The 14,526-nt window shown below is 34.0% G+C and overlaps 1 protein-coding gene across 1 annotated transcript in view; it reads right to left on the minus strand.

The window, feature by feature from the left end:
• LOC149783616 (cysteinyl leukotriene receptor 2-like) overlaps positions 1 to 9,072 on the minus strand; it is a 92,720-nt gene extending 83,648 nt beyond the window's left edge. The window contains exon 1 of the mRNA XM_089931868.1: positions 8,682 to 9,072. The gene's annotated coding sequence lies outside the window, so the exon portion shown is untranslated. The remainder of the gene's footprint in view (positions 1 to 8,681) is intronic.
• Positions 9,073 to 14,526: the final 5,454 nt, after the last annotated feature.

The raw sequence follows: 14,526 nt of genomic DNA on the forward strand, positions 1-14,526 counted from the left end.
AAATTACATATGCATGTTAGATTTACATATTATTGAACACCGTATATGCAGACAACTGGTTGAGCCGATAATATAATGCAGTGCACGACTAAATATATGAATAAGAAACTGCAGTTGCAAATGATGATGTATAATTTGTATACACCCTTGACGCGTTTTTGAAATACATTGCATGTAGTCGGAACCTAACCTCTCTCATAACAGCACAAAAACGACGGTAGTCCCATGACGTGTTGTCTACAGTTAGCGCTGTGGATTGGACATAATAAAGCACACCAAAGTATTTAACAATAAATATAGCTGTATTATCATACGTGATAATATATTATCGCTTTATGAAGCTTGTACAAATAACATTAAAATTATCAACTACTGCCTTCTATCTGCCAAATTATTTCGCATGCGCATACTAAACAAGTGGCGACATATTATAGATTTTTTCGATGACAAGTATGTGTGTGTGTTTGGATTTTTAACGTAGCTTTGACTTTTGGAGACATATAGCTACGATGTCTGCAGTGTGGCAGTTTATAGTGATGTGTAGCCGGGGTATCATGTCGCAGACACGTGGAATTATGTTCAGCCTATTCACAATATGCTAACCACTGGCCGACCAGTCTCACACTAACCTCTTAATGCTGAGCGCAATGTATCATTCTTATAAGTCTTTCGTATGACTCGGCCGAGGATCGGACGCTGTAGCCACTTAGGCCACAGGAATGGTGGTTTTCAATGACGACAGTACTGTTGACGAAATATATTTATCTTATATAGACGTCACTAACATTAGGGTTTGTTGTTATTAATACAAATGGTGACCATTTGGGGAAAAATATTCTTGATCGATTACACAAATGCCTTTTTTTCTTTTAACCAACTTGCAGGTGTGTTATTTTGATTCCAGAATGTCCAGTGAACCACCAATAGACTAATAAAGTCATATATACTGAATATTATATTCCGATCTTTCCAGATTAAAATAGCGTCTTGTAAAGGTACAGTAAAAAGGATACGTAATATGTTTAGAGTTCACGTTTTTTGTTTTTCAAAATAAGTGGTGATATAGTCTAGTTCTTTTCGATGACAAGTATGTTTGTAAATACAGATGCTTAATTGTTCTAGATGATTATTCGTATTTGGTTTATGACTAACATGACAATAATAGCAATGCACTCCGCTTGATTCAGATACAGTAATAATGATGACGATAACTTAAACGAGGAGGGCGACGATGGCTCTACTGACGATGACAAGGACGATACTAATGCCAATACACAAATGGCATTACCGTGAATGTTTTTAATGTATTTCCTTTGAAGAATTACCTCTGATTCAGCAATTACTTCTATATTTCCTGAATTCAATAGGACTGTTATCTATATTTAATCTGTATTCTTTTCATTATGTATATGAGCTTCTTTGTAATTTATATTTGTCCAAAATCAAGTTATTGTCTACCTGACTAGTTACATTTATTTTATAAAAATGACAATACATAGCTAATAATTCTCTCTAGATGAGGATTAAATATTCAGATCATTATTAATGGAAGGAAACATGTTTATTTAAATCTGAGTCTAGAACATTAATACCCACTTGGAAAGTCCTAATGTTAATGACAGTTTAGAACGTTTTCGAAAGAATCTGATCTGCATCCTCGCTCTATTATTGTGTCTCAGCTTTTGATATTAATGCGATTTACTCCAAACTTATTTATCCTTTCATTAACAGCCATACGGAATCAATCTTTTTGTTGTGTTCAATTTTTTTTTTGACTTGGGAGGGCTTATTTATTCAAATTATTATCCACCTGCATTATAAAGTGCTTAATCATTTTTTTTGGAATCGTTGTGAATTCATTCGATGACATGTTTGATTATAGTTATTGTGTTACATAAATAATGATAACACATCGCCATATTTCAGGTCACAAGCACATGATGCATATTCGAAACATGTTCAACAGCACATTCAGTACTGGAATTTATTTGGAATTCCACTGGAATTCATTTGGAACTCTATATATTTGGGCTTGTTATAAAACATCTAGGATTATTTGGGATTTTTGTTGGACAATATTGTGAGTTACTTTTTAAACTTTTACTTTTGCATTCAGGAGAAAAAAATTATTTGTCGAATTTGAAAAACTTGTTGCTTTTCGCTTTGTTATGTTGCCTAGTTAGGAGCACTGAGTCGTTATGGTACTAATACGATATTATAGAGTATAAACAAAGTTAATTTTTATCAAGGCAATGAAGGATATTCTTATTATATAGAAAGCTGGAATAACCATTTCCTCAACAGTCCTTCGGCCTGTTAATGATAACTCGGCCTCACTGAAACATCGATTGCTGTGATAGGAGCGCTTTATACGATAACCACAAAATCCGCTTAAATTCTTGACGCCTTTTGTCACATACACGCAATTCCAAACTATAATAAAACCAATGAGTACCCTTAAATACCCCCCTTTGACTACTAGAATAATATTTATTTTGACATGTGTACCATCAAAAAACAATCCAAAGTAATAAATTAGAACGTGATGTCCGAGATGCTTCATTCACCCTACTACGTATCAACCTAGGCAGATAAATATCTTGGGAATTGTCGTAATTGAAACAACATCCCTGTCGTTTACTGAAAGCCTTTCTTTCCATTAAATTCACTGTGATATCAATGCGTGCAAAAGTTAATGTTATGTTGTAGAACATTTGCACACACGGACTAAGGACTAAAACGCATGCGTAAAACAGCCATCTCAAAATTTGACAGGCAGCGATAAGGGGTCAAATTTTGACCTTTTGATTTCTCAATAAAATCTTAACTTTCTTGCCGCAGGAAGTGATAATCGTCATCCGTAACGTCATTAGGAACATGCCGTATCTAAATATATCTCTATTTCGTTCACAGAGCGAGCTGTATTCGGAGCAGAATTGAGTAGCTTATATGTTAGGCTGCTAAAATTGATTGGGCAAGGAGTTTCGAAAGAACGTCAGACCATCTAATTGTAGGCATGCCTCTAAGTTCTTCGTAAAGCATCTATATATATATATATATATATATATATATATATATATATATATATATATATATATATATATATATATATATATATATAAATCCGGTTATGGACTTTAAAACGTATATTATTATTATTTGTTATATCGTTCATTGCTTATAATATTATAAAATCAAATGTATTCGTCATTAGGATTTAATCAATATCTTGTGTTTTATATAAACTTGAAAGAATATTTAAATTGCAAATAATTATGCGATGTCCTTTTTATCTTTCCAAAACAAAGATCACTAAATCTCTTTTTAAGTCATATGAATGGTGGTCCTGATCTTATGGTAGAATAGTTTTGAAAATATTCTGAAATCACTGAACTTCTTATTCGCGCTTTTCCTACAGTTCTATAAAGTATACTAGTTGACTAACTATACAGACATCATAATACTAGATGACTAAGTGTACCGACTGACTAGATGATTAACTGTACGGACAGCCTTATAGTAGACGACTAACCGTGCAAACAGCCTATAGTTATTTACGGTATACTAGATAATTTATTGTGCACACAACCTTACACTAGATGACTAGCTGCCTTATACTATATGAGTAACTGCAAAATGCTTTGTCCTAGGTGACTAACTGTACAGCCTTATACTAGATGGATAACTGTAGAGACAGCAGAATACAAAATGACTATCTACATATACATCATAATACTAGACGACTAACTGTGCAAAGAGCACAATAATAAATGATTAACTGTACAGACAACCGTACACTGTACCGTTAATCATCTAGTATAATGCTGACTGTACAGTTAGACATCTAGTATGAGGTTGTCTGTACAGTTAGTCAACATCCTTATAATAGATGGGTAACTGTACAGACAGCAGTATACTAGATTATTAACGGTACATACAGCCTTATACTAGATGACTAGCTGTGCAGACAGTCTTATACTAGGTGGCTAACTGTACAGAAAGCCTTACATAAGATGGCTTACTGTACAGACAGTCTTATACTAGATGACTAACTATACAGACAGCCTGATAGTAGATGCATATCTGTACAGACATCCTGATACTGGATGGCTAACTGTACAGTCATCTTTATACTAGATGACTAATTATACAGACAGCCTGATACTAAAAGTCTAACTGTACAGACATCCTTATAATAGATGCATAGTTGTACAGAGAGCCTTACAATAGATGCATATCTGTAAAGACATCCTTATACACGATGGCTAACTGTGCAGACATCCGTTTAGTAGATGCCTATCTGTACAGACAGCCTGTTGATAGATGGCTAACTGTACAGTCTTATACTAGATGACTGTACAGACAGCCTCATAACATATACCTAGCTGTATAGACAGCCTGATGCTATATGGTTGTTTGTACTGACAGCATTATACTAGATGATTAACTGTACAGACATCCTTATACTAGATGACTAACTGTACAGCCAGTCTTACAATATATACATAGCTGTACAGACAGTCTTACCTTAGATGTCAAGCTGTACAAACATCCTTAAAATATATGGCTAACTGTACAGACAGCCTTATACTAGATGGCTAACTGTACAGACATCCTCATGCTAGATGATTAACGGAACAGACATCCTTATACTAGATGGCTTACTGTATAGACATTCCTGTAGTAGATGCCTCGCTGTACAGACAGCCTGGTGCTAGATGGCTAACTCTACAGACAGCCTTATACTAGATGGCTAACTGTGCAGACAGCCTTATACAATATGAATAAAAGTACGCACTATATTATGCAAGATGTATGTACGAGCATGTACAAGATGAATCACTGTACAAATGGCCTGAAAGGTCTGCTTATCTTTATACGCGCAGTCAAGTAAAGACTTCAGTCAGGCGTCAGACGATCTCTACAAGTATCCATTAACAAAATGTGCTTCGACGTTTCCGATGATCTTTCAGTACACCAAATATGCAAGCGCATTACAATCTTGCTCATCCATAATTTATGACTTACACGCGGATCAACCAATAATTGATGCCTTCTGTTACGATGGGATTAAATTTAACGATTTATTTTGAAGTTTTGCTCTTCAGCATGATTTCTGAGACATTGAAGCCAAAGGTCCACAGTACACAAGGGACAACTAGGCTACATGTCAATTTACTGACAAATTTAATTTCAGCAGGTATTATGAAATATTTTATATTCTAATCAATTAGATTTTAATATCATGCAACGATTGTAGAAATTCAGAAATGACAGCTTGCCCTGTAAAACTATTTCAGTCCCAGTGAGAGGTTTATGTGTTCACCCTTAGAGGTCAGTAATTGTATATTATATATTGTGCGGATTATGCTTCTTTAAAAGTAATGCAACGCTATCTTGAGTGATCTTGTTGAAACTGTTTAATCCTATCTGCATTATATGCAGAGTGTAAATGCATATCTTCATCTAAATTGAGACGTGGTATAAATCGAACAATTGTGGATGCAATATGGAAGTTGTTTTTTCGTTGACTGAAATTTTAAACAGTCGATTCTGTTTACTTACAATTGAAAATTTCCCTTACATTGAAAGAGAAAAAAAAACAAGAACAAAAAAATCTATATTCCTCAAAACCTCTGGATTCAACGCAGAGAGATAGCTGATGACGTAGTTAAAATTGTTTGTATAGTAATGGTTGTTGTTTGCTATGGCAGGACAAATTCATAATCACGTATGTATGAGCATCTTCCGAAATAAAGCCAAATGCCAACTACGCATGCCAAAGTTTTAGTCATACACTGAAAGTCGACCTATAACTATTTGATTATAGTTAGTTGTTGTTAAGTGTATTCGGTAAACCCTTCATGGATGCCACAGTGTAGCAGTGCCAGTGTTAATTTAGGACATATATTTATAACATTCGGAATTTTGCCATTAATAATCTAAGATATACGATAGCAAGCATAATATCAAAGCTGTATTCAAATAATTACTCGCTTGATAATGACAAGTATATTATTATTATTATTATTATTGTTATTATTATTATTATTATAAATTTGGCGTATGTGCATTTTGGTTATGGCGCTCCGTTTTAAGGAATTCTTAGATTTGTGTGATTACTTGTGTGATTGTTGGAATTCGGCGCATGGAAATATCCCTAGCCCCGAAATAATTAGCCAATTACTAGGAGCAAACGTCACCGAGTGAAGTGTTCGTGAGTTTCCGTGATACCATGGCTCACTAGTATTGAATTCAGGCCAAAATCGAATGAATGTCCCTGAGTAAGATAGTCCATATTGGTGTACATTGGTGGTGTGACTGCAGTGACAGTATTTACGGTAGGAAACGGGTAAATTACACAAAGGAATAAATAAGAAGGGACTCGGCAGATACCGTTTATGTCACCATGGGGGAAAATATGGTACAGTTATATTGGCTAAATGTGCCTGGAAAGCATACATTGACTGGCCTAAGGTGGTGGAGTTAAAATAGTTCCCAGCGTTAGGGAATACTCGTAAATTTTATAAGGCGTGAACGGCTGGCGGTACGGAAATCTGATGAAGATAAACCATGCGGATGTGCGGTTGATAGATATGTGGCAGGTTGTTTTATCTGTGGTTTTGCATTAATTAGGGTAAAAGTTAGGTATAGAATGGACACGTCGGGCTTTCTGATTTACAACTGAGGTTGTATGGAAGTCTTTGGAAAGTTGGGGTAAACTTATGACTTCTAGCGAGAATCGCGCCATGGGTTTGACAACCGCTCGGTAAAGTAAGGACAATTGGCTGGTAACATTATTATTATTATCAATGCTGTTGTTGTTATTGTCGCTAAGGACATTTTTTGTGATCATTACCGCCATTTGAGACTATTGTCGCGCAGATTAATATCATAAAATGTGGACGCAATGAGATCGTGACCCAGGGTAAATGTGAGTATATTTCAATACAAGAAATCCAATAACGAATCTTCAGTCTTTTAAACAAAACATCCCGTGAGTAGTTTCTGCTCGCGTGTTTATCACTACCATAACTCCTGGCATATCATTGGATTCCTCTATTAATGGGTCATTCATAAAAAAAAGTTGCTTGTTGGTCATACTTGGCGAATCAGTTTTCTAGATATGTGTGCCTTGAAATACCTGTATATGTTAAAATACGAAATACCAGTATATTTACATATTTGAAATACCGGTATATGTTAAAATATGAAATACCAGAATATATTAAAATATAAAATACTAATATATATATATATATATATATATATATATATATTTATACATAGTTGGGATACTGGTATATGTTAAAATATGAAATACCAGTATATATTAAAATATAAAATACAAATATGTATAAATAGTTGGGATACCGGTTTATGTTAAAATATGAAATACCAGTATATATTAAAATATAAAATATATATATATATATATATATATATATATATATATATATATATATATATATATATATATATATATATATATATATATATATATATATATAGTTGGGATACCGGTATATGTTAACATATGAAATACCAGTATATTAAAAATTTTAAATACCGGTATATGTTAAAATTTAAAACACCAGTATACGTTAAAATTTAAATCCAAGGAAATGTTTACATTTGAAAACTATATTCTGTTATAAATATATAATATGAGCTGTATTGTTTTATAGTATAGGGATATTTTGCTTCTGTTATTGTAAGTATATAGTTTAATTTGATCCAACAGAGGTGGTCAGTTTTAAATCAATTATAAACATAAATGAAACTGGAAGACGATCCCCGACCTGTTGGACGCTCTTTGCAGGCTTGAAATACTTCACAAGCATATTGTTGTCTATAGTCATGCCAGAATTTCATCATCTTTTTTATTCCATCATCAGCTGGTAGACATCAAGACAAACGCAGTCTCTCTCTCTCTCTCTCTCTCACACACACACACACACACACACACACCATTTCCATACTAACATGTAGTCATTTTGCGTGTTTTTAATTTTTCTGGATCCAAAATTAGTAAAACCTAGGCAATGATAATTTGATGGAAATTGTATTGGTACTAATTTTAATATTTAATAAACCTATGTAAACGGAGTATACATCGTATTCTCAGAATGTTGGGGCCATGCTTTCCCTTAAACTTCTATTTGGCTGTCATCGAGAAACATCTTGTGGTGATCTATATGGATGTCAGACAAAGCAAACTAGCTGGTAGTGATTGACAAGTAAACGTGTTTTACATTTGATTGAGACAGAGATTGACAGGTTACGTGTAACAACTAATTGACCACCTGGCAATGTTAATAAACTACAGAACTATAAACTATTATTGATTATTCTAACAGACTGACAAAAGGATAGTTTGTTGTCATACCTTATTGTTACGGTCAGATAACTAACTACACCTTATTACACTAATCATAATTCAAATGTACTATTTACCACCCCTTTCCCCACCTATAGGGACCGATCGAAAATAAAATTCGTCCCTCTTTAAACGAAGTTTTACTTCAAGGATTTGTTTCATTCTTCATACATTTATTTCAAGTACTGACACGTCTGTAAGTTTGGTTGAAAGTTTGAATTCAATAAATTTTAAATTAAATGTAAATAGAAACAAAAGCAAATACTGGAACACTTGTTCATATTCTTTCAAATGTACTTACCTTGAAAACAACCAGACATAGACAGGACTTTGCCCAAGTTTACATTCACATTCTCCAGATAAGACGTGTATAGTGTGGTCTACAGTTTCATACTTTCCAAAATGTTACTCAAAACTTTTTAGCTCATCCATGTTGTTAGCGGAAATGTGTTATTTTTTCTGCCTTTTCTGCGAAGATACGGCAAAAACAGCTCAGTTGATTTTTTTGAGAAAAGATTTCCACCACTGAGATTCTAGTCTAAGTTTTCCAGCGAAGTTACAATACAGCAATAACGTCTCAGTTGACTTTTCGAGAAAAGATTTCCACCACTAGGATTCTAGTCTACGTTTAGTAGCAAAGACCACGGCGCACACCAATCGTCTTACACAAGTCATGACATGTAAGGTGCGCGGAATCCTATGTTTTGTGCTGCCTATTGATCTTGGCAAGATGTATTATCCTACGTACGCGGCCAGGACCGCCTATTTGAGGAACAGAACAGCGCAGATCTTGCTAAACATGAGATAATTGCCTGTTGAATAGAGTAACATTGCCTTTTAATTTATTCAACATTCGTTTATGGCACACATCCGCGGTATGTTCGCTTAAATAACCTCTTCGTAATTGATATTATTGAAAGAAATGCTCGACTACAGACATACCTTTAATATGAGAAAAGCGTCACTACTTTTGCACATGAGAGCTCATATTCATATTTCAAACAAGACTGAGCATTTATGTTCAGGAAATGAAAATCTCACTGCCTTGAAAAATGAAATGCGTACATTGTTATATTTTACTGCACACATAAAGCGCGCATTACGCTAAATGAAATGAATTGGACTGGGAACAGATTAAGCAGAGAACGATAAGCTAACCGAGCATACAAACCGAAGCCTACAGTACAAAAATTTTGAAACGTCAATCTACAAGGTTACTATTTTTATTAAAATTATTATTATTATTATTATTATTATTATTTTTATTATTATTAGTAGTAGTAGTAGTAGTAGCAATATATATATATATATATATATATATATATATATATATATATATATATATATATATATATAGATAGATAGACAGACAAACAGATATATATATATATATATATATATATATATATATATATATATATATATATATATATATATATATATTATATATATATATATATATTTACATAGATACATAAGGAAACATTAACTAGGTACAATTGTTTATTTGTTATACATGATACAGTGAACTGTCAGATGGGAGAAGATGATCTGGTATATCTGTCCCCAAAAGGGTTTTTGTCATCAGCCTGGTATACGCAACTGCGTACACCATGCTGATATGTGATATGACAAAAACCCTAGTGACATAGAATATATCTAAAACAAATGAGTCTTAAAAAAAGAATATACTGAGCGCGGGTCACAAGGCCAAATTCAGAAATAAAAAGCTAGCACACTAATTTCAATAAAAATGTGGGTGTGCTGTAATAACATAAGCTAATATTTGCTTGGCAGAAAAGGAAAAGGAACTGTGTTTATCTTTACGTAAATATAATATATATTGCAGGACTGCTATCAGGCGTCACGCGAGGTAGAAAGGCTTGAAATTCCCTTTATAATGTAGAGGCTTAGTACACCACACAGAAAACAAACACACATCTTATATCACGAAATCATCTATCAAAATACTCATCCTCAAGTAACAATACACATAAATGCTTGCTAGTAACATGGACCCAGGCCCCACCCGTCTACCCCCACCCCCACCCCATAAACAAACATTGCACTATTAATCCCTCAGGATAACTAAACGAAATTAACACGAATCTAACAAGCTGGAACAAACATGCTCACATAGGTAGAAAATGAGGAATGATTGAATGAATGAGCACGACCGAAGTAAATCAATATAAATAACTGATATGCCAGAGAGAGAGAGAGAGAGAGAGAGAGAGAGAGAGAGGATGCAATAGGAAAGGCAGTTATTCTCGAAGAGGTTATTTTCCTATCTCTATTTTTTCTCTCTTTCTTTCTGACACGGAGACTTTCACACCAAACAATCGCTGTTGCAAAAGGCGAAACGAACAAAATTCACAACCAGAACTCAAAAACCAGCCTACATACAGTACATCAACAACCAATTTACATGCATAACTAAAAAAACCAATATAAATGCATGACACGAAAATCAGTAAATGGTAAAACCATTATACAGGCAGAACTCAAAATCCAGAATACAGGTAGAACACGATTACCAGTATATAATCAGATGACGAAAAAATTATAAATGAAGAGAACGAAAACCAGTATACTTTCATGAAAATCAGTATACTGGCAGAATACAAAACCATTATGCATGCAGTGCACGAAAACCAGTGTACCTGGTGTTTACTTAAACGAACAGTCAAGGTCAAACTATTATCTGGAAAAAGTATCATCTTTAGTGAATCAATTTACATTACAATAACATGTAATGAAAAATATAATAACATTTAAAACTGAAGAACAAACAATTAAATTGAAATAAATATATATTATATCAAGATATAATTAAATCAATTATACATAAAAACTGGTACATCAGAACAGTTTTTATCGGAACTCCTCTGGAATTCATTCGAGACAGTCAATTATTTTGGAAGTGGGGTTAAAACTGTGTGGTTTTAATTAACAGTACTGTAAATTCATATAAAACAAATTGAAACTAAGGGATTTACACCATTTGCTGAATTTCAAAATTTGTTGGTTTGCTGTTTGTGTTACCTAAATTTTAGATCTTAGAGTCGTAACCGTTAACCATTGAGTTAAACGTTTGTTGTGTATCAGTCTTCCTAATTTAAGCAAGTAAATCCTGAATGGTTAAACATTTTATCGGCGCAAGATGGGTCAGCTACCAAATGATTGGATGTAAACGCTTGAGGTCCGTATTCCAAGGGTCGCGTGTCGCGTATAATATACTCGTCCAGGCCAGCCAGGGTCATATGTCTCGGCGTGACCTTGGGAAAGGCACTTAGCTTCCGTTACCTCGACTTGATAAAGGCAATAATGTATGGTTAAAAATGCCGATAAAAGCAACCATAACAAAGAAATCCACGCTATATTTTTACGCATATCCTATGCAGTCAATATTAAGCATATCCTATGCAGTCACTAATAAGCATATCATATACAGTCTCTATTAAGCATAACCTATGCAGTCTCTATTAAGCATAACCTATGCAGTCTCTATTAAGCATGCACTCTCTATTAAGCATAACCTATGCAGTCTCTATTAGGCATGCCATATGCACTCTCTATTTAGCATAATCTATAAAGTCTATATTAAGCATAATATATGCGGTATGCAATGCGTATGTCCCATGCAGGCACTATTATCAATACAGGAATATGCCAATTAGAACTTAACAACTCTAATAAACATCAGCGTTCATATGGAAACATTAAGACTGCTCCAAAAACTATGTATTTAATTACCGATTAACAACACCTTAAACATAGACTGATTAAAAAATTATGCAAAATTTATATTAACTTCTGTGTCAATTCTTACTATTGTCAGATTCATAGAAGAAACGAATGTATTGTGATTGAATCACTTTTTCCTCGGGTTATGGGATTGGCTGAAAGTGAGTATTGTCTCAAAGATAGCGATATTATCAATATCTCCCAAATGGATAATGTTGCTATCTCATTTCTAATCAATATATTTGAAATACAAACTTTCCTCATATAAAAGTGTTGTGTAGTATGTACAGTACACATATCTGTAAGGACGTCATACAAGTAAAAAAAAAGGTAACATTTAATATACGTCCCTCTAAGGGAAGTCATAATAGCTAAAACGATGACATCTAGTACACGTCTCTCTAAGGGAAGTCATATTAGTTAAACGATGACATTTAATACGCGTCTAAGAGATGTCATATAATCTTAAACGATGACATTTAGTACACGTCTCTCTAAGGGAAGTCATATTAGTTAAAACGGTGACATTTAATACACGTCTCTCTAAGAGATGTCATATAATCTAAAGATGACATTTAGTACACGTCTCTCCAATGGAAGTCATGTAGTTAAAACGATGACATTTAATACACGTTTTTCTGCTCGAAGTCATATAAGCTGAAATGATGACATTTAGTACACGTCTCCCCATGAGAAGTCATATTTGCTAAAATGACGACATTTAATACACGTCTCTCTAAAGGAAGTCATATCAGCTAAATCGATGACATTTAATACACGTCTCTGTAAGGGAAGTTATATTAGCTAAATCGATGACATTTAATACACGTCTCTCTAAGGGAAGTCATATTAACTAAATCGATGACATTTAATACACGTCTCTCTAAGGGAAGTCATATTAGCTAAATCGATGGCATTTAATACACGTCTCTCTATGGGAAGTCATATTAGCTAAATCGATGACATTTAATACACGTCTCTATAAGGGAAGTCATATTAGCTAAATCGATGGCATTTAATACACGTCTAAGGGAAGTCATATTAGCTAAATCGATGGCATTTAATACACGTCTCTCTATGGGAAGTCATATTAGCTAAATCGATGGCATTTAATACACGTCTCTCTAAGGGAAGTCATATCAGCTAAATCGATGACATTTAATACACGTCTCTCTAAGGGAAGTCATATTAGCTAAATCGATGACATTTACAGTTACGATTATAATAACATGTCTCTTAAACTAAGCAACGTATTGCATTGTGTATTGATTCTAGAACATGGCGATCAAGAACTAGTACCCAAACTGCATTGGATGGCCTGGAGCGTGACATTTTGTTTTCGCCATCTGCTATTTGACATAATTTCCATGTTTATATGGAATGTCATTTGTACCCCACCTTCTTCTATCGATACTGCAGATGCTACTGCGACTACTACCACAGCTACTATTACCACTACTACTACTATTAATACCATAACAACAACAACAACATATACTACTTGAACTACTACTACTAGCAATGCTATATGCTCGTGAAGATTCAAGCTACAACTCATACCGTTCCAAGTCGTTGGGTTTGAGTGACCTAATTCAGCTAATCCAATGTGCTTCGTTTTGCATCCTATTTTCCGGACTCCGTGGATGGTTGTGCGCTATTCGTCGAAAATGGTGTCATTGAACGTTTGTGTAGGTGTAAGAGTCGTCATCAAGGCTCGTTTCTGATAGTTCAGGCATCTAATAAGTTCTTTGGGTTTTCACTATTTATTTAATATATTCTTATTTTCTACATCTGTAGGGCTAATTCCCTACACATGATGCTTCATAAGCACGTGTAACACTATGTCCACGAAGAGTCAGTTTTTCGTCTGTATAAATTTGCTGGAAATGAACTAATTTTCATCACTTGTTGTAAAGGTTTTCACCTTTTATCTTACGGAGTACTAATATATTACTTGTTGCTTACTGTATGAGTACCTTTAGTTTTCCTCAGACAATGAGTATGTCAGAAAGTTTGGTCTGCCGAAAACTACAACAAATTTAAGAGGAAAAATGCCACGTGCTCGAGGACAATCGGGATGATAGGTGAGGACGATGTGTACGCGTTGGAAGTTTCCTTTTGTATTTTTTGTTCAGAACATCAGTGAATAATTTTTGTTTGGCCTCTTTACATAACCTCCGCTTTTTGTTCCTTTTTGCAGTCATCAAAGTAGTCATTGTGTATTCAACTAATTACAAAGAACATTTGTGGTGTATCACATATTAAATAAAATATAAAATAAAAGCTACTCTAACAAGATAATTGCCATAGAAGGAAAGAACATTATGCAAATAGGCAAACATATTAAGTAATTGAATGACTGCTGCGATATATATTTCTCACCCATGCGACAGAGAAAT

Source organism: Sinohyriopsis cumingii, chromosome 14 (assembly GCF_028554795.1).
Source record: "Sinohyriopsis cumingii isolate HCF-2022 chromosome 14, ASM2855479v2, whole genome shotgun sequence".
NCBI classification, from domain to species: Eukaryota; Metazoa; Mollusca; class Bivalvia; order Unionida; family Unionidae; genus Sinohyriopsis; species Sinohyriopsis cumingii.